Source organism: Trachemys scripta, chromosome 2 (assembly GCF_013100865.1).
Source record: "Trachemys scripta elegans isolate TJP31775 chromosome 2, CAS_Tse_1.0, whole genome shotgun sequence".
Taxonomy (NCBI): Eukaryota; Metazoa; Chordata; order Testudines; family Emydidae; genus Trachemys; species Trachemys scripta.
The window spans coordinates 247381692-247402420 of record NC_048299.1 but is presented as its reverse complement, the minus strand read 5'-3'; the positions used below and the strand labels follow the sequence as shown (position 1 = coordinate 247402420).

Below are 20729 nucleotides of genomic sequence, written 5' to 3'. Positions count from 1 at the left end.
TTAGGTCTGTTATTGAGTGACCAGAGAGATTGAAGTGTTCCCCTACTGGTTTTTGAATGTTATGATTCCTGATATCAGATTTGTGTCCATTTATTCTTTTGCGTAGAGACTGTCTGGTTTGGCCAATGTACATGGCAGAGGGGCATTGCTGGCACACGATGGCATATATCACATTGGTAGATGTGCAGGTGAACGAGCCCCAGATGGTGTGGCTGATGTGGTTATGTCCTGAGTTGTGTCCCTTGAATAGATATGTGGACAGAGTTGGCACCAGGGTTTGTAGCAGGGTTTGGTTCCTGGGTTGGTGTTTTTGTTGTGTGGTATGTAGTTGCTGGTGAGTATTTGCTTCAGGTTGGGGGGCTGTCTGTAAGCAAGGACTGGCCTGTCTCCCAAGGTCTGTGAGAGTGAGGGATCGTCCTTCAGGATAGCTTGTAGATCCTTGATGATGCGCTGGAGAGGTTTTAGTTGGGGGCTGTAGGTGACAGCTAGTGGCGTTCTGTTACTTTCTTTGTTGGGCCTGTCTTGTAGTAGGTGACTTCTCGGTACCCTTCTGGCTCTGTCAGTCTGTTTCTTCACTTCACCAAGTGGGTATTGCAGTTTTAAGAACGCTTGATAGAGATTCTGTAGGTGTTTGTCTCTGTCTGAGGGATCGGAGCAAATGCGGTTGTATCTTAGAGCTTGGCTGTAGACAATGGATCATGTGATGTGATCTGGATAAAAGCTGGAGGCATGTAGATAAGTATAGCGGTCAGTAGGTTTCCAGTTTAGGGTGGTGTTTATGTGACCATCGCTTATTAGCACTGTAGTGTCTAGGAAGTGGACCTCTTGTGTGGACTGGTCCAGGATGAGGTTGATGGTAGGGTGGAAATTGTTGAAATCTTGGTGGAATTCCTCAAGGGCCTCCTTCCCATGGGTCCAGATGATGAAGATGTCATCAGTGTAGCGCAAGTAGAGTAGGGATGTTAGGGGACGAGAGCTGAGGAAGTGTTGTTCTAAGTCAGCCATAAAAATGTTGGCATATTGAGGGGCCATGCGAGTACCCATAGCAGTCCCACTGACTTGAAGGTATAAATTGTCCCCAAATCTGAAATAGTTGAGGGTGAGGACAAAGTCACAAAGTTCAGCCACTAGGTTTGCCGTGATGGTATTGGGGATGCTATTTCTGATGGCTTGTAGTCCATCTTTGTGTGGAATGTTGGTGTAGAGAGCTTCTACATCCATTGTGTCTAGGATGATGTTTTCTGAAAGATCATCAAAGGGTTGTAGTTTCCTCAGGAAGTCAGTGGTGTCTAGAAGATAGCTGGGAGTGTTGATAGCGAAGGGTCTGAGGAGAGAGTCTACATAGCCAGATAATCCTGCTGTCAGGGTGCCAATGCCTGAGATGATGGGGCATCCAGGATTCCCAGGTTTATGGATTTTGGGTAGCAGGTAGAATACCCCTGGTCGGGGCTTGAGGGGTGTGTCAGTGTAGATCTGTTCCTGTGCTTCTTTAGGGAGTTTCTTGAGCAGATGGTGTAGATTCTTTTGGTAATCCTCAGTGGGGTCAGAGGGTAATGGCCTGTAGAATGTGGTGTCAGAGAGTTGTCTAGCAGCCTCTTGTTCATATTCCATCCTATTAATGATGACTACAGAACCTCCTTTGTCAGCCTTTTTTATTATGATGTCAGAGTTGTTTCTGAGGCTGTGGATGGCGTTGTGTTCTGCATGGCTGAGGTTATGGAGCAAGTGATGCAGTCTATGTAGAAGTCCAGTCTGTTGTTTCGACCTTCAGGAGGAGTCCATGCAGAATCCTTCTTTTTGTAGCATTGGTAGGAAGCTTCCTGTATGTTAGTGTGCTGTTCAGTGGTGTGTTGGAAATATTCCTTGAGTCGGAGACGTTGAAAGTAGGATTCTAGGTCACCGCAGGACTGTATCATGTTTGTGGGGGTGGTGGGGCAGAAGGAGAGACCCCGAGATAGAACAGACTCTTCTGTCGGGCTAAGAGTATAGCTGGATAGATTAACAATATTGTTAATATTCTTCAACAAAAAAACTTCAAAAACAGACTCCAACGTGAAGTTGCAGAACTGGAATTAATTTGCAAACTAGATCAGCTCACTTTGGCGCACGCACACGCACACACAAACACACGCGCGCGCCATGCAGTTTGCACAACAGAGACCTGTTTGAGGTAAAAATAAACAAAAAGGTTATTTAATAGAAAAATCCAGCACTTTAATTTGTAATGAAAGAGGTATCAGGGCTCAAGCAATTTTTTTACTTTCATAACTAATGTGGCAAGCCCAGAGGTGCTGGGGCTATGAACTGCCAAGCCCAGAGGTGCTGGGGCTATGAACTGCCAAGCCCAGAGGTATTAGGGCTATGAACTGCCAAGCCCAGAGGTGCTGGGGCTATGAACTGCCAAGCCCAGAGGTGCTGGGGCTATGAACTGCCAAGCCCAGAGGTGCCGGGGCTCAGCCCTGGCAAGCCCCAGCACAAAGTAAGCACTGGAAAAATGATAGATTCAAAGATGAAATAGTAAGGAAGGGCAAACGCATACCAGTTACACAGCAAACAAACATAAATGTGCAATTCCAGGCTTTATGCTTCTATATTACCGGTAGATAAATCTCCTTTTTTAATACAAGTTACTTATTGCCTCTGAACAGTTTTCCACAGTGCCCCTTAGCCCTAGGTGGGATCCAGTGTTCACAGACAGCCCCTTGCCTTTGAGACAGTCCCTCGGTTCTGGATGTCTTTCACTTCAAACCCCTTCCCTTTTAACAGGGTTTGCAGAGTTTGTTTCTCTCTCTCATTCATTCATGGTGGGGGAGATTCTCGCTCGACTTGATAGTCAGGATGTCTGTGTCTTCCCATTAACTGCAATGGTCCATCATTTGTCCTTTCCTGGGTTGTATGATAGATAGTTACTTGCATCTGGTTTTTGGTAAACATCTGGATTGGGAGGAGCTCCTCCCTGCTGTGAGGTACAGTATTTGAAATTGAAGTACAGGTCATGAGCATAATACTCTATATAGATAAATGCATAGTCATAACCACAGTCTGTATACATATCTCATAATGATCATCAAGTTCAGAAGATCACAAGCTTTCATAAAAGACCTTACTCTATATTTTTATACACAACATTGTATACAACCACTTGGTCCAATTGCTTACTCTTTGGAGTTCAGACCCCCTGTCGGGATGTGTGGATCCTGACTGTCACAGTCAATTACTCCATCCAAGTGTCTTAAATGGATCATTATTCACATCTATTCATATATTATGGAGTTCTATAGCTAAGTCCCACATGTTTAACTCTTATGGAGAGTTTCATATCAAGTATTCATTTCAATAGTGCACTTCTTCACCACCTTAGCCATAACATATCAGTCCTTTTTCTGAGACTTCTGAGTATAAGTGCAGTTTCAAAGCATGCGCTGCTAGTATAAAGATGGAAAAATGTGTGATCATTTTTAAAAAATTATATAACAAAAATAAGGGGAGAACAGGAAAAAAAAACCAAAATGTAAAGAAATGGGAATGGGGGGGAAGGAAAGGAGGGCAGGAAGGGGAAAGGAAAGCAATATCCCAGTTTCCATCCACTAGGAATTAATCAAAAGTTTTTAAAAAGTCCAACTAAAATCTCTTCAAATTTGTCTGAGGGCCCTCTTCTCCAAAATGTTACCCACTCTATAGCTGCCAGGTCAGCCAAGTTCCTGTGCCAAGTTTCTATCCCTGGAGGCAGTCTTCTTCTCTAAACAATATGACTCATTTGGCTACAAGCACTGCTCTAGAGAACTAGTTTTTCTGCAAATTGAAGCGTTTCCAAGTTGATGGGAAATATCACAAAACACAGTTCTGTGGGGTAATTTTAAGGAGATAGCAATTATCATTTTAATCTCCTCTACTTCTAGCCAAAAAGATTGTATCCTGGGACAGTTCCAAACATGTGAACCAGTGTGGCTCCACCAGCGCTCTGTTTTGGCAAGACCTATGAGGAGACCAGTGTGAACAAAGTATAATTTTCTGGTGGATCGGCTTTAATTATAGATCAGTAGTAGATTTTTTAATGTTTTGCAAGGCACTTCCCCATTGGCTAGGGCTCAAGGATATACACAAATCCTTGTTCAGGACCTGGCCCAGGCAATCTAACTTAGGGAGGGTCTGCTGGGCCAGGAGTTTTTAACATGCTAAAGCTGGTAGGGTGAACCTATGGAGCTCTCTCCACATCAACAACAATTCTGCTGTTTCTGGTGATCCCAGAACCAAATATGTCCTTCAAAAGATGCCTACGCTGTAGCATGCAGTTGGATCAAGTAGGTTGTATTGTATTTGGAGTGCTTGGAATAGCAGAAGCTGATCCTCTGAGATCAATAGAGAGCAACTTGATCATTGTTGATCTTCCCAAGATGACATTTTCCAATATTCTATGTCAGTGCCAGAAATATTCCATTGTGAGAGTGGTGGCAAGGTGACATTTAACTTGGGGGAGAATCAAAAACAGCTCTTCTGATGCACTCTTAATCATCACATCACTGCTGGATGAGTTAGAACTCTTTGTCTCCTCATCCCAGTGGTATCTCTCCACCTTTTCCCTTATACCTGGAACATCATCCCTGATACAGGCCACAACACCTTCAAATCTCTCCTAAAGAACTCAGGACCTGATTTTTTGCTTTCATTAAGACCTTTTCCACTACTCTCACAGTATAAAGGGTCCTTAAAGTGGGTATAAATGCCATCTCCATTTTAGAAGATCTGTGTTTTCCTTGGAATATTGAATGCAATTTACACCCACTTTCAGACCCCTTTACAATTCCAGAGTGGTGTAAAATAATTTAATTTGAATGAGAATCAGGCCCTCAGTTCCTTCAGCTCACCTCCCAACATTAGCCATCTCCACACACACTCATAGCCCAAAATTATCATCAAATCATTGTCATTATCTGTATATATATATTTTTTCTATATCTATCTATATATACACACACAATACCTAGTCAACCTAACCAGTTAATAAAAATTACACAAATTTATGATACATCCCTTTCTCCTATTTCCTTCCTGATGTTCTTGTCTAATTTAGACTATTTTTTCCTCAGCACAAAAATGTCTTCCATATTATGTCTGGTAAGAGCAATGTACATATCTGGTGCTATAAAAAATAATAAAATTTTAAAACATTAACTCTCTGTATGACACCTTTGTATGTCAGGAACTGCTGTCAGAGCAAAAAATGTACATGTGGGATTTGATAATGCAGTTCTAGTGCCCTGAGTAGTTGGATAAACTCCTCATCCATTGCAATAGCACCAGGCTGCACATCTAGGGAAAGCATCTCACGCAGAAGGCTAGGTCTTTTGGGTCTCCAGGGCCTGCACTCTCCAAGTAGTGCCACATTAATCTATAATTAACTGGACATTAAAGAATGATATTTTAAAAAACAGGGTGCCCCCATTAAACCTTTCAGTGATTTCTCTGTACTCCTTGCTGTGCTTGACTTCTACACATTTCATCATGGCTGCTGTAGTGTAACCTAAGTTAGTTTTTCATGAGATACTTTCATGGCTTTGTTCAGTTTGTACTCAGCTTTTGCTGGATGGAATTGATTCATACAGTAGAGAACTCCCATATATGCCATGGGAAAGATCATCACTATGATGCTCAGTGCTCTGCAAAAAATGCCATGACCTCAGTGTTTCAATTCAAATACATTGTGTTTAAAAGTATAAGTTCATAAATGAATTGAATGTAAATCAAGATCACCACTAAGAACCAGCTTAATAAATGTTTTGAATACATTTGTCACAAAGAAATGTAAAGGTCTAACATTTTTAAACTTGCTTGTGCATGAGATCACTTGGACAGCTGATCAATTTCACAGAGATGTTTTAGGTTTTATTGAACAAAATCTACTACAAAATACAAACTTTGTAATCCAGTTTGAAACAATTATAAATTTATCTTGACTTATAACACATTAGACTAAAGACTAAAAATAACTGTTAGCTTTGTACAATGAATGGCCCTGTTGTGGGAAATAAATTAGCATGTGTGAAAGTGAAATGAATTATATTAAAGAAGTAGAATGAATTAAAGAATGCTGTATGTACCTTTAAGTAGAAATGAGAAATGCTGCAAGCCAGGGGGGCAGGAAAGCAGACATTAACTGCTTAACTTGCCACTTAAGGGCAATTGGTGAAGCATTAGTCTTAGATCGATAAGAGTTAACAAGGAAGCAGGATATGCATATTATGCTCCATGCATAATTTACAATTTTGCTCTCTGTCCCTTTGTTTAGTTCGCAGCCTTTTATCTGTATAAATAAGAGTGTTTGAATCTTGCACAGAGGCTCACATTATCTGAATGTATTAGCAGAGCGCTGTGCTAATAAAACAGAGTTGTCTGACAAACTATGAGTTCTGAGTCTAACTTTGACAATTTGGAGGTTCCACGGAGATGGCAACCGTCTTCACTGGGGCTGTGTGATTCCTGACCGTTTTTGTAGGAGGACCGTGGTAGCCGGCACCTGGGCATTTGGCCCGAGCGGTCCTCCTCCTGAACGGAAGGGTGCACGACCACAGTGAGGTCTACGCCATTGAACCTGTTGGTTCCCACTCTGTTCTGGTAGGGATCCCAGGATCTGACATCAGGAATCTGGTCAGGTAATTATTTCTGTGTTTTGTCCGGACTGAGGACTGTCCTGTCTCTGTGTCTATCCATCCTCCTGTGGAGTGTTTGAGTCTGGGTGCCATCTCCGTCCGGGGATCGGCCGACCAAGGGGTTCCTGTCCCCGCGGTCTGAGTGAGTGAAATCTGCACAATCGCAGCCGCACCGCACCTTAGGTAAAACCCTTGGTGTGAAAGCAAGGGCGATTGAGTCAGTAGCCTGTGGGCTCCTTTTGTGTGTTGCATCGGGCATCGCGCTGACGAACCCGAATTTCCTTCTTGTGTGATTGGTGTGTGTAAAGTCCTCCTGTATTGGTAACCAGACGTCTAAGTCGGGACAGTTCCTTAAAGGAACGCCGGCTCAGTTTTAAGAAGGGTCCGGACTCCTGTAAATTTCTGGAAAAATGGTCTAGGCTAACTAAGAAAGATCCCAAAACTCAGGGGCCACTGTTAAAACCTTGGAACAAGGACCGAGTGGACATCTTAAAAAACAAACTCGGCCAGCCTAAAACTAAATTGGCTAAAGGAGAGGTTAATTGTTTCATGCAGTGGTGGGAAGAGGCAAATTGTAGGTGGACAAAATCAAAACTCACCTCTCTCAAATATTAAAATAATAAATTAAAAGCTTATTAAAAGCCTCTTTTCCCACCACCAGACTGAGCGCTCCCCTTCATCCTGTTCTCTGACAAAAAAAAAACCAACAACCCTGGATCGATCCCAACTCCCTTCATACTCCCCTCTCATTGTAAAAAGGATAAAATGCCCCTTGTTCTGTTCCCCTTCGTTGTCTGCCTCAGAAACTGATTCTTTAGTGTTCCATTACCAATTCAGCAAGGAGGGTGGGCTCCTCAACTAGCCCCCACCCTTCCTGGGCTCTTTCCTTAAACATTTCTTTCAAAATTGTGAAATGACCACAATATCACTCACAAAAATGGTTCATTGGAAAAAGCGGGATTGGGCCCAGAGAAGCAGCCATTCTAAAGGAAAAATGGGCCCTTTTCGAGAGGAATGTCTGTAAATAAGCCAGGTAAAGAGACTATCTAATTAAAATCATTTGACTATGGACAATTGAGTCAAATTTGCTAAAAGAACATGGGGGGGGTTCTATTGGAACTTAACTGCCCCAAATGTATAAAGGTAATGTAATCTATGTACAGCTATGTAAAAACAAAGCAGTGTAAGAGGGATGTTAAGGGAGAGAAAATGTGTATGTATCTGTCTGTCTGTGGGAATATGTGAGGTTTGTAAAACTCCTGTTTTGTAAGTTTAAGATAAATTGGTTTTGTTTTGTTTATAATGCCACTAAAAATCCATTTGACTCTTTAATTCAAAGTTGCAAAATTGACAGATCTTTTTGCCAGACACAGGTAATCAGAGTTCGTTGACTTTGAGATTTGGTATTTAACCCTTAAGGGGTAACTTGATTCTTTACAAAATTTAAATGTTTTCAAATAAAGACCAAGTCATGACTGCAACAGGACAGTCAAAATCAGAAAAATAGGGAGAGATTCTGTTTGTTTTTGTAACAAAATAGCAAATGAAAGCTTTAGGAAAAGAATAAAGACAGTGGCCCTCTGAAGCAACAGCAGGGGTGAGGTGCACAAAACAAAAAGAAGCAATGTTAGAAACACTGTGCCTTAAAATGGCTCTGTGTAATCAGACTGTCACTTTGATAAGGGTACATAAAACTCTGTAAGAACAAAAGAAACAGTTACACCTTATGTAAAAATTAATATGGCTAATGTTTTAAAAGTTAAAGTATGGAAGGAATGTGCAGACGTGTGCAGTGTATATTATAGAGGGGGTAAAAGAAATGCAAACGAAACATGCTACTTAATTAAAATCCTATTAGGGCTCCAAAGGAGCCACAATAGACTGTTTTCTTTTTCAGATCTGTGTGTGTTTTGGAAGCAAGAGTTAAAAGTAATCAAAACTCTGGTAAAAGTTAATTGTGTTCCTTTTAAGACAGAGTCTCTGAGCTCTGCTAATGGTTTTGAATCCAAAAGCCAAGCCTGTGTGGATGCAAATTATCTAACTGATAAAGGAAGTGAGAGAACTGCCAGTACAAAGAAGTTGCAGATAAAGAACATACCTGGTCAGCAAACAAATTATCTAAATAAAAGACACGGTATAACAAGATACCTTTAATTAAAATAAATTTAATGTTAATAAGTACCCCCTGTAACAATGTATAGTGTGTATGATTTTTGAAAGAAAAAAAATCCTTTATGGTAATGATGCTTTTCAGCTGTTACCTGTGAACAAACTTAAAGCTTAATACAGCAGGAAAGACATTGTAACCTTGGTCTGCTGTAAAGGGAAAACTGAGGTACACCACCTCATGGATTTAATGACTGAACAGTGGGATAATTTCCCCATAACTCTTAAAAGATAGAAGCCATTAAAACCTGGCCTGCCTATAGAACAAAAACTCAGGAAAATATGGAGGTAATTCCTCTTATTTTGCCTGCAATCAGCAAGGGTATTTGTAAAAGAAAGGAATATTTTAAGCAATAATGAATGCAACCCCAAAACGGGTAGAAAAAAAATATTTTTGTTTTTCAGAAAAAGCTAATATCGGCTACAGGACAACCTAATAAGAAAGAAATAAGGGTGGGTAGGCTTATCCATGCCTGTTGCTCCAAAGCCCTGTAGTAAAGACATCTCACTAGGATCCTGTATGTGGGATAAAATGAATAATGAGACCAAAGTACTGTATAATGGGCTATGTGTATGTGTTTATTCTTGGGGGGAAAAGTGTTTTAAAGAATGGAAGTGTTAGCAACCTTCCAATAGACAAATGTAAATGTAATGTAAGTACTGGGTTTACAAAAGGTAAAAAGGTAACATAGTTCCTAAACAAACAAAAGGGCAATGTGGGAAACCGAACCATTCATATTATACATGCAAATGGCAACATGTTAAGAATTGCCACTGCAGAAAGACATAACAGCTTACCATCGGTATAATGTATTTTCTGAATGGTCTCCCACAACTACTGGCGTACTAATGTTACTAACCCTAATTGGTTTTTATTTTAAATTTTATGTGTTTAATTGTAACGTTTAAAATGTGCTGTTGGATAAAACAAATGTATGCAAAGCTAGAGCCACAGGCCCAAATCACCTCCCAGTATTTTCTATTACGTGGACTAAATAAGAAGTGACACTGGAGATTAATAATCTTAGTGTCAAAAGGGGGATATGTAGGAGCAGGATTTTATAATGTTCCCATAAGAATTAATGTATGATTTGATTTCATCCCTGTCAGCCATCCTTTTTGAATAGCAGAAAGGAATGACAGACCAGAACAATACTTATGACTGATTATGGTCACCCTTTTGTTTTCGAATAAGTTATAATGTCTACTATGGTTTCCTATATGTATTACAAAGTAGGCCTCTAGTTAAATATACATTTCTTTGTTTTAAGGTTTAGTAAGTAAGAAACAGGATTCTCTATTGTGTCTATGTTAAGTAGATTAGAGGAACATTGAAGGCCTGGGTCTCAATGTAAATTGTCTTGGTTATTGACTGTAAAACGTAGCAAGGTTTAATTTGAAATGCTTTTTTGCTCCATATAAAATACTACTGTTTGTATTCTCAATCTGTGTGAATAAGGAATGTATGCATCAGGAAAAGATAAGGTGTGAAGGCCATTGTTATAGCCAGAGTCAAGGAAGAAGAAGTAAAGAGACTTAAAGGACATCAAAGAATCATCAGGTACTGCTTACTATCCAGATGGCTGTTAAACTGTCTGGCATCGCAGTGTAAGAAGGCAGCCCCCACAAACCAATCACCTCAGGACCACGCAGAGTCAATTTTGACTCCAGAAGAAGATGTAGAGGAACCATCTACGCTCTCGTAAGGGTTGCCAGAAGCAGACGAGGACCTAAAGCAAGGCCCAAAAAGAAGCAGTAGTGAGCCTAGCGCCTGCTGCCTGGTGGATGTAAAACCGTGACTGCGGTTCCCTCCGTTGAGGTTGTCAGACCCGGAAGGGCCTTGTCTCCAACATGAGCCTCTGGTGGCGCCTGTTCCTCGGCTGCTGGTGTCTTAAGGTCTGGGGAGTCCACAATGACAATTCTTTTATCCAGCAGCAAGTGTGGATAGCTCAGACTCTTAATATTTCTAATTACTGGGTCTGCAGCCACATCCCAGCCCACTCTCAAGCTGGTGTTCCTGTCCTGGCAATCCCACCCAATTCCCCAGACCTCACTGGAGGACTTCATCCGTTTAACAAAACATGGAACAATAATGACACTTGGGAAGCAGTGGGAATAAATGTATCTAAATGGATAAGTGTGGTAGAGGGAAAAGGTCATTGGTGTTGGGTGTGTAATGGGACAGGGCTGGATCTGGGAAAAAGTCATTGCCTTCAGCATATTGTGGCCAATGGTGTGTGGGATTATTCAAACAAAACTAAAGAGTGGCGGGCTGGGTATGGGGATATTAATTTTTTCTCAACCTGGGATCAAACAGAAAAATCAAGCTCATGTTCCCCCTACAGTAATCTTAGTGAAAACAATACAATCTTTCAATGCCATGCAAATAACACCACTCCTCGTAAGGAGAATTACCCTGTGCCCTTCGGAGGATATTACTCCTCCTTTGTAGGCACCTACCTATGTGACAAATGAGTGCAACCGACCCTTCCCAGCCTTAATAGGCCATCATTGGGTTTGTGGGACCAAAGCTTATACTGTGTTACCAGCTAACTGGTCAGGTATCTGTTATCCCGCCCGACTCTTCCCACAATTCCGAGTGCTAGGGTCCTTCCCACGAGAACGCCTTCGTAATTTCAGGCGAAGAAGGGACTTATCAGATGCCATGTAAATAATATAAGCCCCTTGACCTGGGAAGAGGCCATTGGCGGTTCCCTTATTCCACTTGGGGGAGTAATACACCATGCAAAAAGGCTCCTAAGGTTACAAGCAGTAGTTGAAATAATGGCAAATGAAACCGGAGAAAGTTTAAGACCCTGGCCAAAGAAACAGAGGCGATCCGACAGATGGCCCTCCAAAACCGTCAGGCATTGGACATAGTGCTGGCGGCCAAAGGAGGGACCTGTGCTCTCATTGGAAAAGAATGTTGTGTGTTCATATCTGACGACACCAATGAGGTAATAGATCACGCTAGTCACTTAGAACAAATTGCATATCTTCCTCATGAAGAGCCAAGTTCTTTATGGAAGTGGCTCAGTAACCTATTCAATTTCTCTGGCACAGGAAACTGGTTGTTTCAGGGAGCCCTGACTATCCTGTGTGGAATCCTAATGATTTTTGTATGTTTTCAGTTAATCTCCTGTTGTATCCAGAATTGTGTAAGGTATGCCACTCAGGTGACTGCCCCAAAACAGAGTGCTAATATGATGATGTTAAATATCACTGATGAACGAAGAGATAAAGAACTATTAATATGTGGAACCCAGTAATTGTTGGTCTTTGCGTAAGCTTGACCAAAAGGAGGGATTGTGAAAGTGAAATGAATTATATTAAAGAAGTAGAATGAATTAAAGAATGCTGTATGTACCTTTAAGTAGAAATGAGAAATGCTGCAAGCCAGGGGGGCAGGAAAGCAGACATTAACTGCTTAACTTGCCACTTAAGGGCAATTGGTGAAGCATTAGTCTTAGATCGATAAGAGTTAACAAGGAAGCAGGATATGCATATTATGCTCCATGCATAATTTACAATTTTGCTCTCTGTCCCTTTGTTTAGTTCGCAGCCTTTTATCTGTATAAATAAGAGTGTTTGAATCTTGCACAGAGGCTCACATTATCTGAATGTATTAGCAGAGCGCTGTGCTAATAAAACAGAGTTGTCTGACAAACTATGAGTTCTGAGTCTAACTTTGACACATGTTATACAAGTAAATAGTAGAACTAATCATGTTTAATTTACCCTTGGCCATGTCTAACCCAATGTGGTATTTAAAAAAAAAAAAAGTAATGAAAATTCAATAGAAGTCACTGAAGCTGATGAATAAAAGATACTGTGCACACATGATGATATCTCAGAAACTGATGCAAACAAGGAATGATTACATGACATTTTACGAGTATAGGGTTTTCCTAAGGATACTGAATGCTTTCCACAGAAAAATCTGTTACACTTTGAAGTCTTCACACAGAGTCCTGCTGCTGCTCCCACTTGAGCAAATGATAAAACTCCTGCTGACTCGGTGGAGCTAGACTGGGCCCAAAGTAATGTGTCTAATCAGTAGTATGGGGTGGGAGATCCAGGGCAAAGGAGAGGAAGAGTGCAGGGGGGAAAATGCATGACCCCAAATTCACCCCACCTGGTACTTCCCATTCCAGTGATGGATGGCTCCTTGACAGTAACTCACCTTCCCTATCTGTTCCAGTGGTACTACAGATGAATCTAGACATGGTATCAGCTTCTGTACAGAGGAACAGATTCAGACAGCAGCTCATCCAATCTTCTCTTCCCCTCTGGCACAGTTCAGCTACAAGAAAATGTACCCAGTCCTATAGACCCAGCAATGGGTCACCCCCATGAGTAGCATATAACCTTCTGGGGAGTGGGGTAATGAAGAGGAGTGAGAAATAATTTAAAAATATAAAGAAAAAATACATAGTGAGGAAGAAAAAAGCATGCAGAGAGAAAGTGGATACATAAAAGGAAAGATGCTGGCAACTTGGCCCAAGGCAACATGAGGGAGATATAGGGAAACAGCAGGGGTTATCTACTAAACAAGATGGAGGGTGAAATTTTCCAAAACACCTAGGTGGCCTAGGGTGTGTTTACACTTAACTTAGGCAGTCGTGCATGGCTGATAGTAACTGAATGATCCTGGCTATGTGTCTTGCATCAGCACAGGCCATCTTGCAATTGCAGGGCAGTCTGTGTAGGGGGGAACTTTTGCAACACTCTTATTGGCACTGTTTACTGTTCCTTGAGCAAGAATACACTGTACCTCAGCTAGTGCTTGCTGCTAACAGATACACTTCAGCTGGTTGGGAGAGTGGATGTATCCCCACAGATCATATTTCCTTGTGGATGTGGTGTGTATGCTGGTGTGTTAGTTGGGTGTATTTCTCAGTACATTCTGGAGCTCTATGAAGGCACACTATCTTGCTGCTTGCAATAGGTGGAAAAAGAAGAAGATCAGCTCCCAAACAAGCATTTTCACCTCAGCCTTGTCTGGTTAAGACTCAGCCCCTTGGCTCTTATCTGTACCCCCAAACTCACTCAGAAGTTGAGGTCATTGACCGTTTTGGCTGGGTCTGATGAAAAGGAGCATACTGAAAACTCCACAGCCCATGTCCATCTACTAACCATCCTAATACAAAATACAAATTGAACAGGAGCCTTTGACATCAGTGACTGCTGGTGGTGAGACATAGTGGTAACAGTTGAACTTGCAGTATTTCATTTAAATTGATTTTCTTTTTTAGTATGGAACACCCTTACAACGTTTTCTTTTCTTTAAGCAAAACTAGCTATCTAGTTCTATTTTATTTGTTTATATCTTAACATAGTATCTTTAGTTTACGACATTTATATTTAATGTTTCATTGTCCTCTTATTTTTCTTATTTGATCAACAATGTTGCTTCATGCAATCTTGGATAAACTGGAACTAAAGTAACTAATCAAGATCTGTTTGGATGGCTCTCTGGACTCAGAGAATTAAGTAATAGGAATTTCCTTTGACACTCATCTCCGAGGACCACTAACACAATTAATCTATGAAAAGAAAATATGAACTATACACTATAGAACTAAGCGCCTGATCCTGGAAAGTGCTTAGTGCAGTGTTTCTCAAACTGGGGTCACTACTTGTGTAGGGAAAGCCTCGGCGGCCGGTTCGCCACTGCAGGCCAATGGGAGCTGCTGGAAGTGGCGGCCAGTACATCCCTCGGCCCGCGCCGCTTCCAGCAGCTCCCATTGGCCCGGAGCAGCAAACCGCAGCCAGTGGGAGCCGCAATCAACCGGATCTGTGGACGGAGCAGGTAAACAAACTGGCCCGGCCTGCCAGGGGCTTTCCCTACACACGCGGCGACCCCAGTTTGAGAAACACTGGCTTAGTGCATGGGAGAGGAGGGTGCTCATTCCCTTGAAGAGGCACTCTGGCCAAAATTTTCAAACGGTGACTAAAGTTAGGCATCAAAGCCTATTTTTAGGCACCTAAAAATAAGTGGCCTGTGGTTTGGTATTCAAAGGTACTGAGAATAAGTAGCTTCCATTGGGAGCTGCAGGCACTCAGCACTTTCGAAAGTAAGGCCACTTACATGCATAAATACGGGCTTAGGTGCCTGTTTTTAGGCACTCGGGTTTGAAAATGTTGGCCTCATCACCTTGCAAGGTCAGCCTCTGACTTGCCATGCAATTCAGCTGGCTCTAATATCCTAAACAGTAATTGTACAGTTATCTCAGCAAAATGCAGACCTACAGAATTTCCACAATTATGGATGATGTTGTATATGTGACATAGGTGCCAGTTCTGTAAACCCTTATATGTATGCTTAATTTTACTCAAGCAAATATTACTTACTATCAGGCCCAAGTGCTGGCCTATCATCATTTTAATATTTTATTTGTGAAAATGTGTTAGAAAACCCACAAAGGTTATATAATGTTTCTTGATCTTTTTCAGATGTTCTGTCATCAGTGGTTTCAGGAAAAAAATGCATGCAATGAAGGAATTTCAAATATAGAGAAAATATTTTCAAATATATTACATTAATGTGAGTCTAATTATTATGCATGTCCATATGGTTTTTACTACTGTTGTGCCAAATCCTGCTCACCTAACATTAGTGAGTCTACTCATGCAAGTAGAGAAAATAGGTCTTGTTGTCTTAAACAGGTTCAACTATTTCTCCAAATGTTGTGCAATTTATTTTTAAAAATTGAAACAGTTTGGTGTTTTTTATCTGTCTGTAAAGTCCTGCCCTTTTCATCCTTATGGGAAGAGACCTCAGCCTTGATTTGTGGTTCTTTCCCCCCAAGAATGCATGAGGCAATGCTGTTGATCAAACAAAATGCAGATGCATGTCCATTGATATCTAAGGATGCACTGAAGTTGAATCACAAGAGAGAGCACTTCCTTTATCCTCTTTTATCTCTCACCTTCCAGTCACAAGAGGGAAATCACTGCTCCCTATCAGAGGTGGAAAAACAAGAAGAGAGAAATTGACAAGTGTAAAGCACTCCTGCAAGTTTCAGCTGGAAAACTTCCTCTTTTAAGATGGTGAACTAATTAGTTTGATGCCATATTAATGTCCTCTCAGCTGGAGGAAGCTCAACTGAAACCATCATGGACTCTGGAAGATTCTGTAAGTGTAGTCTTAGGCTAGGTCTACACTACCCGCCTGAATCGGCGGGTAGAAATCGACCTCTCGGGGATCGATTTATCGCGTCCCGTTGGGACGCGACAATCGATCCCCGAATCGACGCTCTTACTCCACCAGCAGAGGTGGGAGTAAGCGCCGTCGACAGGAAGCCGCAGAGGTCGATTTTGCCGCCGTCCCTACAGCGGGGTAAGTCGGCTGCGATACATCGAATTCAGCTACGCTATTCACGTAGCTGAATTTGCGTATCTTAAATCGACCCCCCCCTGTAGTGTAGATGTAGCCAGAGACACGTACTACATGTGCTTTCTAAGGCTACATCTACACTACAGGGGGGGGGGTCGATTTAAGATACGCAAATTCAGCTACGTGAATAGCGTAGCTAAATTCGATGTATCGCAGCCGACTTACCCCGCTGTAGGGACGGCGGCAAAATCGACCTCTGCGGCTTCCTGTCGACGGCGCTTACTCCCACCTCCGCTGGTGGAGTAAGAGCGTCAATTCGGGGATCGATTGTCGCGTCCCGATGGGACGCGATAAATCGATCCCCAAGAGGTCGATTTCTACCCGCCGATTCAGGCGGGTAGTGTAGACCTAGCCTCTGTGTGGGTGGGAGGCAGGAGGAAAGGTAACTGATGAGGATTATTAGGCAGCAAAGCAGATTGAAAACACTTTTAATCAATGCCTGGAACTAGTCCCAAGTAGTCATAGGACCAAATTCCAGGTGGACTTTCTACAGAAAAACCACAGAACTATTAAAGAAAATCTGGGCTATGTAACAAAAATAAAATAATCATAACTGATTATTTATGAAAAGAGTGTTGATATTACCAAGATACTCTGTAATAAAATACTATTGCATTATTCTTCAGTAAGCATTAATAACAATAAATAATTTGCATGTGTTGTCTTTTTAATTTTTAAAAACATTTGTCATGAGTCCTGATTTAGCTCTTAAAGATGAACCAATGTATCTAATTTTAGTATTTTTTTAAATAGTGAATTTAGTGGTTATTAGTGGTGCTCAGCTGACTGCTCTGGAAACTGATTTTTTCAAGTTAGCCATAGAAGGTGCTCCGCACATCACCAGAATCTCTTCTCTGATCTGGGTGTACTATTTGTAGTGGAAAAGGATAAACTCCACCACAGCAATTCCTAGCCTCTTGGCTGATGCTCCTGATTTTGGTGATTTGTGTTACTTGCCTACTAGGAACTGGAATGAGACCATCAACTATTTCCCCATAGGCTGCTGGGCAACAATCAGATGGTAATAGCTTTAGGTCATTTCTGACCTGGGCTGAATTCATGCCTGTGACTTAGCAGCAAGCAGCTCCGTAGTAGATTACAGAAACCCTAAGCCATTCAGTCCTCCAGTTCTTACTGGTTAATATCAGTGTTGTTGAGTGTGTAACTTGACTCTGACCAAATAAAATAGTGTATATTTGAATACACTCATCAATTGTCCTTACTCTGCAGGCCAAATCCTCAGGATGATTAAGGTGAATCACTCAGGTTGTAAACATCTCCAGAGAGATACCTCCCCTGGGGAAGCTCACATATACTAGTTCAAACTGGGTTTTCCAGAGGCCAATAGACAAAGAAAAGGCTTCTGGCATAAAAATGCTGCTTTTAAAGTGACTTGGAGTTGGGGCCTTCTTTCTGATACAGCAAATGGATAGGACCTCCTGTTCAAAAAGTGGGTGGGGTGTGTGTGTGTGTGTGCGTGCAACCCTTGCCGTAGGGTTGAAAATACTTTGACCTACTAGGGCCCCATAAGACTGATGGTTGACTTCTGGTGTGTTTGCTTATGTCACAGCCACCTATGAAATATACATATACAGAGCCTTACAATGTAAATGTTGTGAGATGTTTAGTTTTGATATCAGGAGAGATTAAAATGAGGAGGGAGAGAAGTCTCATTGTTTCAGCTGTCTTGTATCATAGCTTGCTATTGAGAAAGTAACATCATTGTTATGCACAATAACATTAAAAATAATAATATTTGAGTTGTGACATCAGTTTTATATCACTGCTGAAGGAAATACTAGTAATATCATTAATGATGGAAAATTTGTATAAATTGATGGAAACGATAGAAATTTTGCTATTTTCTTTCTCAAATACGTGTACAATACCTGAAAATGTCATAGAAATGTAGGGCTGGAAGAGGCCTCAAGAAGCCAGCAAGTCCAGTCTCCTGCACTGAGGCAGAACTGAGTAAACCTAGACCATCACCAACAGGTGTTTGTTCAACCTGTTCTTAAAAACTTCCAATTATGGGGTTTCCACAACCTCCCTTGGAAGCCTAATCCAGATCTTAACTATCTGATAGTTATAAAGTTCTTCCTGTTGTAAGCAGGGTCTGAATGAAATCTCCCCTGACAGCTAGCTGGGAGGTAGCAAGACTTCAGGAGCAAACTGTATTTATATGAACACACCTAATCTACTTAGATATCCAGCAGATAAAGTGGTGTTCCTCAAAATGATCAGCTTTGGCACATGTTGGGTTACAAATAATTTCAGTACTGAATGCAGGGGTACTGAAATTATGTTATCCATGTTGTCTTTATTGTATGAATAAAGGGGAGCAGAACTGTACTTAATCTGTCCCCAATGAGGAGGTCACCCTCAGCTGAAAGGACCTCGTTAAGTCAGGGGCTCAAATGCCAGACCCCAGTGAAAGTGAGAGGGGTGGGAGGTAGATGTTCTAGCCAGGAGATGTGGATTCTCCCTAAGGGTTGTTCCCTAGGTCTGGTTTAACCTGTTCCTCCCCACTGTTGAAAGACAGAGCTAAATAGGCTTAATTATAAGCCTTTTGTTACATTAAGTACTCAGTGATGTACTCAGTACTTGTGTGGTAGTGTTTCTGCCCAGACTACTGAGAGCTAAAAATCACTAAGGGTATGTCTTCACTACCTGCCGGATTGCCAGGTAGCAATCAATCTATCGGGGATTGATTTATTGCATCTCATCTAGATGTGATAAATCAATTCCCGAACGCACTCCCCATCGACTCCAGAACTCCACCAGGGCGAGAGGCGGAAGCGGAGTCGATGGGGGAGCCGCGGCCATCGGTCCTGTGCCGTGAGGACGGGAGGTAAGTCGATCTAAGATACCTCAACTACAGCTACGCTATTCTCGTAGCTGAAGTTGTGTATCTTAGATTGATCCCCCCGCAGTGTAGACCAGCCCTAAGAGACTGACCTACAGAAGTCACAGCAGAGAGGTAGGTGACACAAAAAGTGGCAAGGAGGCAGCAAGGAACAGAGGATGGCAGGGCAGCCAGGCAGTAAGGAACAGCAGCTGGCAGGGTGGCCAGCCAGAACAGGTGCTCATATGGCAGTACAAGTCAAGTGTCTTCTTCCCTGGGTGGGAGGTGAACTCACACAGATGCACTTCTGAACCCTGGGTCCTCACTGACCAAGGACAACCACTTTGAGTCGGGGAACAGAGAGGAGCGCCGTAAAGGAACTTTTGGTTGTAGAACTCAAGAACAAGAGGCAGAAAACTCTGCCCCATGCACTCAGGGGTGGGTGTCCTGCTCGCAGTTTTATGTTTATGTTATTCTGATGCTCTCACTCCTTCTTTTCCTTAGACTAATGAAATCTCTCATTCTATGATCACTTTCACACAAATTGCCCTCCACCTTCAAATCCACAACCAATTCCTCCCTGTTGGTCAGAATCAAATCTAAAATGGCTGTCCTTGTCTTTTTGAAACAAACAGTTGTCCCCAATACCTTCCAATATTGGAAATTTTGCATTTTGCTATATTACTTTTCCAACAGATGGCTGGGTAGTTAAAGTCTCCCATTACTACCAGGTCATGTTGGATATTTCTGTTGTTTGTTCTAGAAATGCCTCATTCACCTCCTCTTCCTGATTTGGTGGTCTGTGGTAGACCCCCTACCATGATGTCACCCCAATTTTTCCTTTTATTTTTACTCAGAGACTTTCAACTGGCCTGCCGCTCATCACTTTTCACCAGTTGTTTCACAGTTAATAATAAATGTGTATTTTATTTGCTTTTCATACAATCTGTCTCAAAAATTGAATTCTGACTGTGGTTCCCCCAGGGCTTTCAAAATGTAGTATCTACTTGGTTGCTTCCCCCATCTCTCCACAGGGTTTTTTCTTTCCATCTTCCCTGCTGCTTGTATACCCTGGGGACGGAGCTCCCAATAGCAGGTTGTAAGCCTGCCTCGGTGGAAAATGAGAAGCATGTGCATAGGGGTGTAGCACTACAGAGATTTTAAATTTTTGTGCCCAGATGCAGAATACCTTGCAAAATACCTGCTTTCTGCCTGCTGATCCTGGTCCTGTTGACTTATCCACATGGAACCACCTATGCCTACAGGAGAATTCTGGGTTGTAATGAATCCAGAATTACTTGCCAGTTTACCTTGTCCTCACTGAAGTGATTGACAAAAGGGAAAGCTGGACTGGTGGAACAGGGAGAAGCAAAGACGAAGACACCCAGACCTACCATGCTTGGATGCTGTATACTTTCAAGAAAAAAAAATTCTGAAAAGTTGACAGGTCTGTACCTTTTGCTTAAGACTATCAATTCGCTCTGTATATTATTATAAAAATACCGCTATACATAGTCTTGCATTGAAGGAAAACAAGTAGTTTCCCTCCACAGTGGTAATTTAATATTTTTCTAGTGTTGGGTGCATTTTCAGCTCAGCCATAGGTTTGAAAGCCAGAAGCACCCATCCTCATGTGGCTTTTTGGTGGGTGTAATTGAGCTGGACAATTCAT

The 20729-nt window shown here is 41.9% G+C and overlaps 1 long non-coding RNA gene across 1 annotated transcript in view; it reads left to right on the top strand.

Moving 5' to 3' along the window:
* LOC117873728 overlaps positions 1-15963 on the top strand; it is a 33826-nt gene extending 17863 nt beyond the window's left edge. Inside the window, exon 3 of the long non-coding RNA XR_004644793.1 lies at positions 15270-15963. This is a non-coding gene — a long non-coding RNA (uncharacterized LOC117873728). The remainder of the gene's footprint in view (positions 1-15269) is intronic.
* Positions 15964-20729: the final 4766 nt, after the last annotated feature.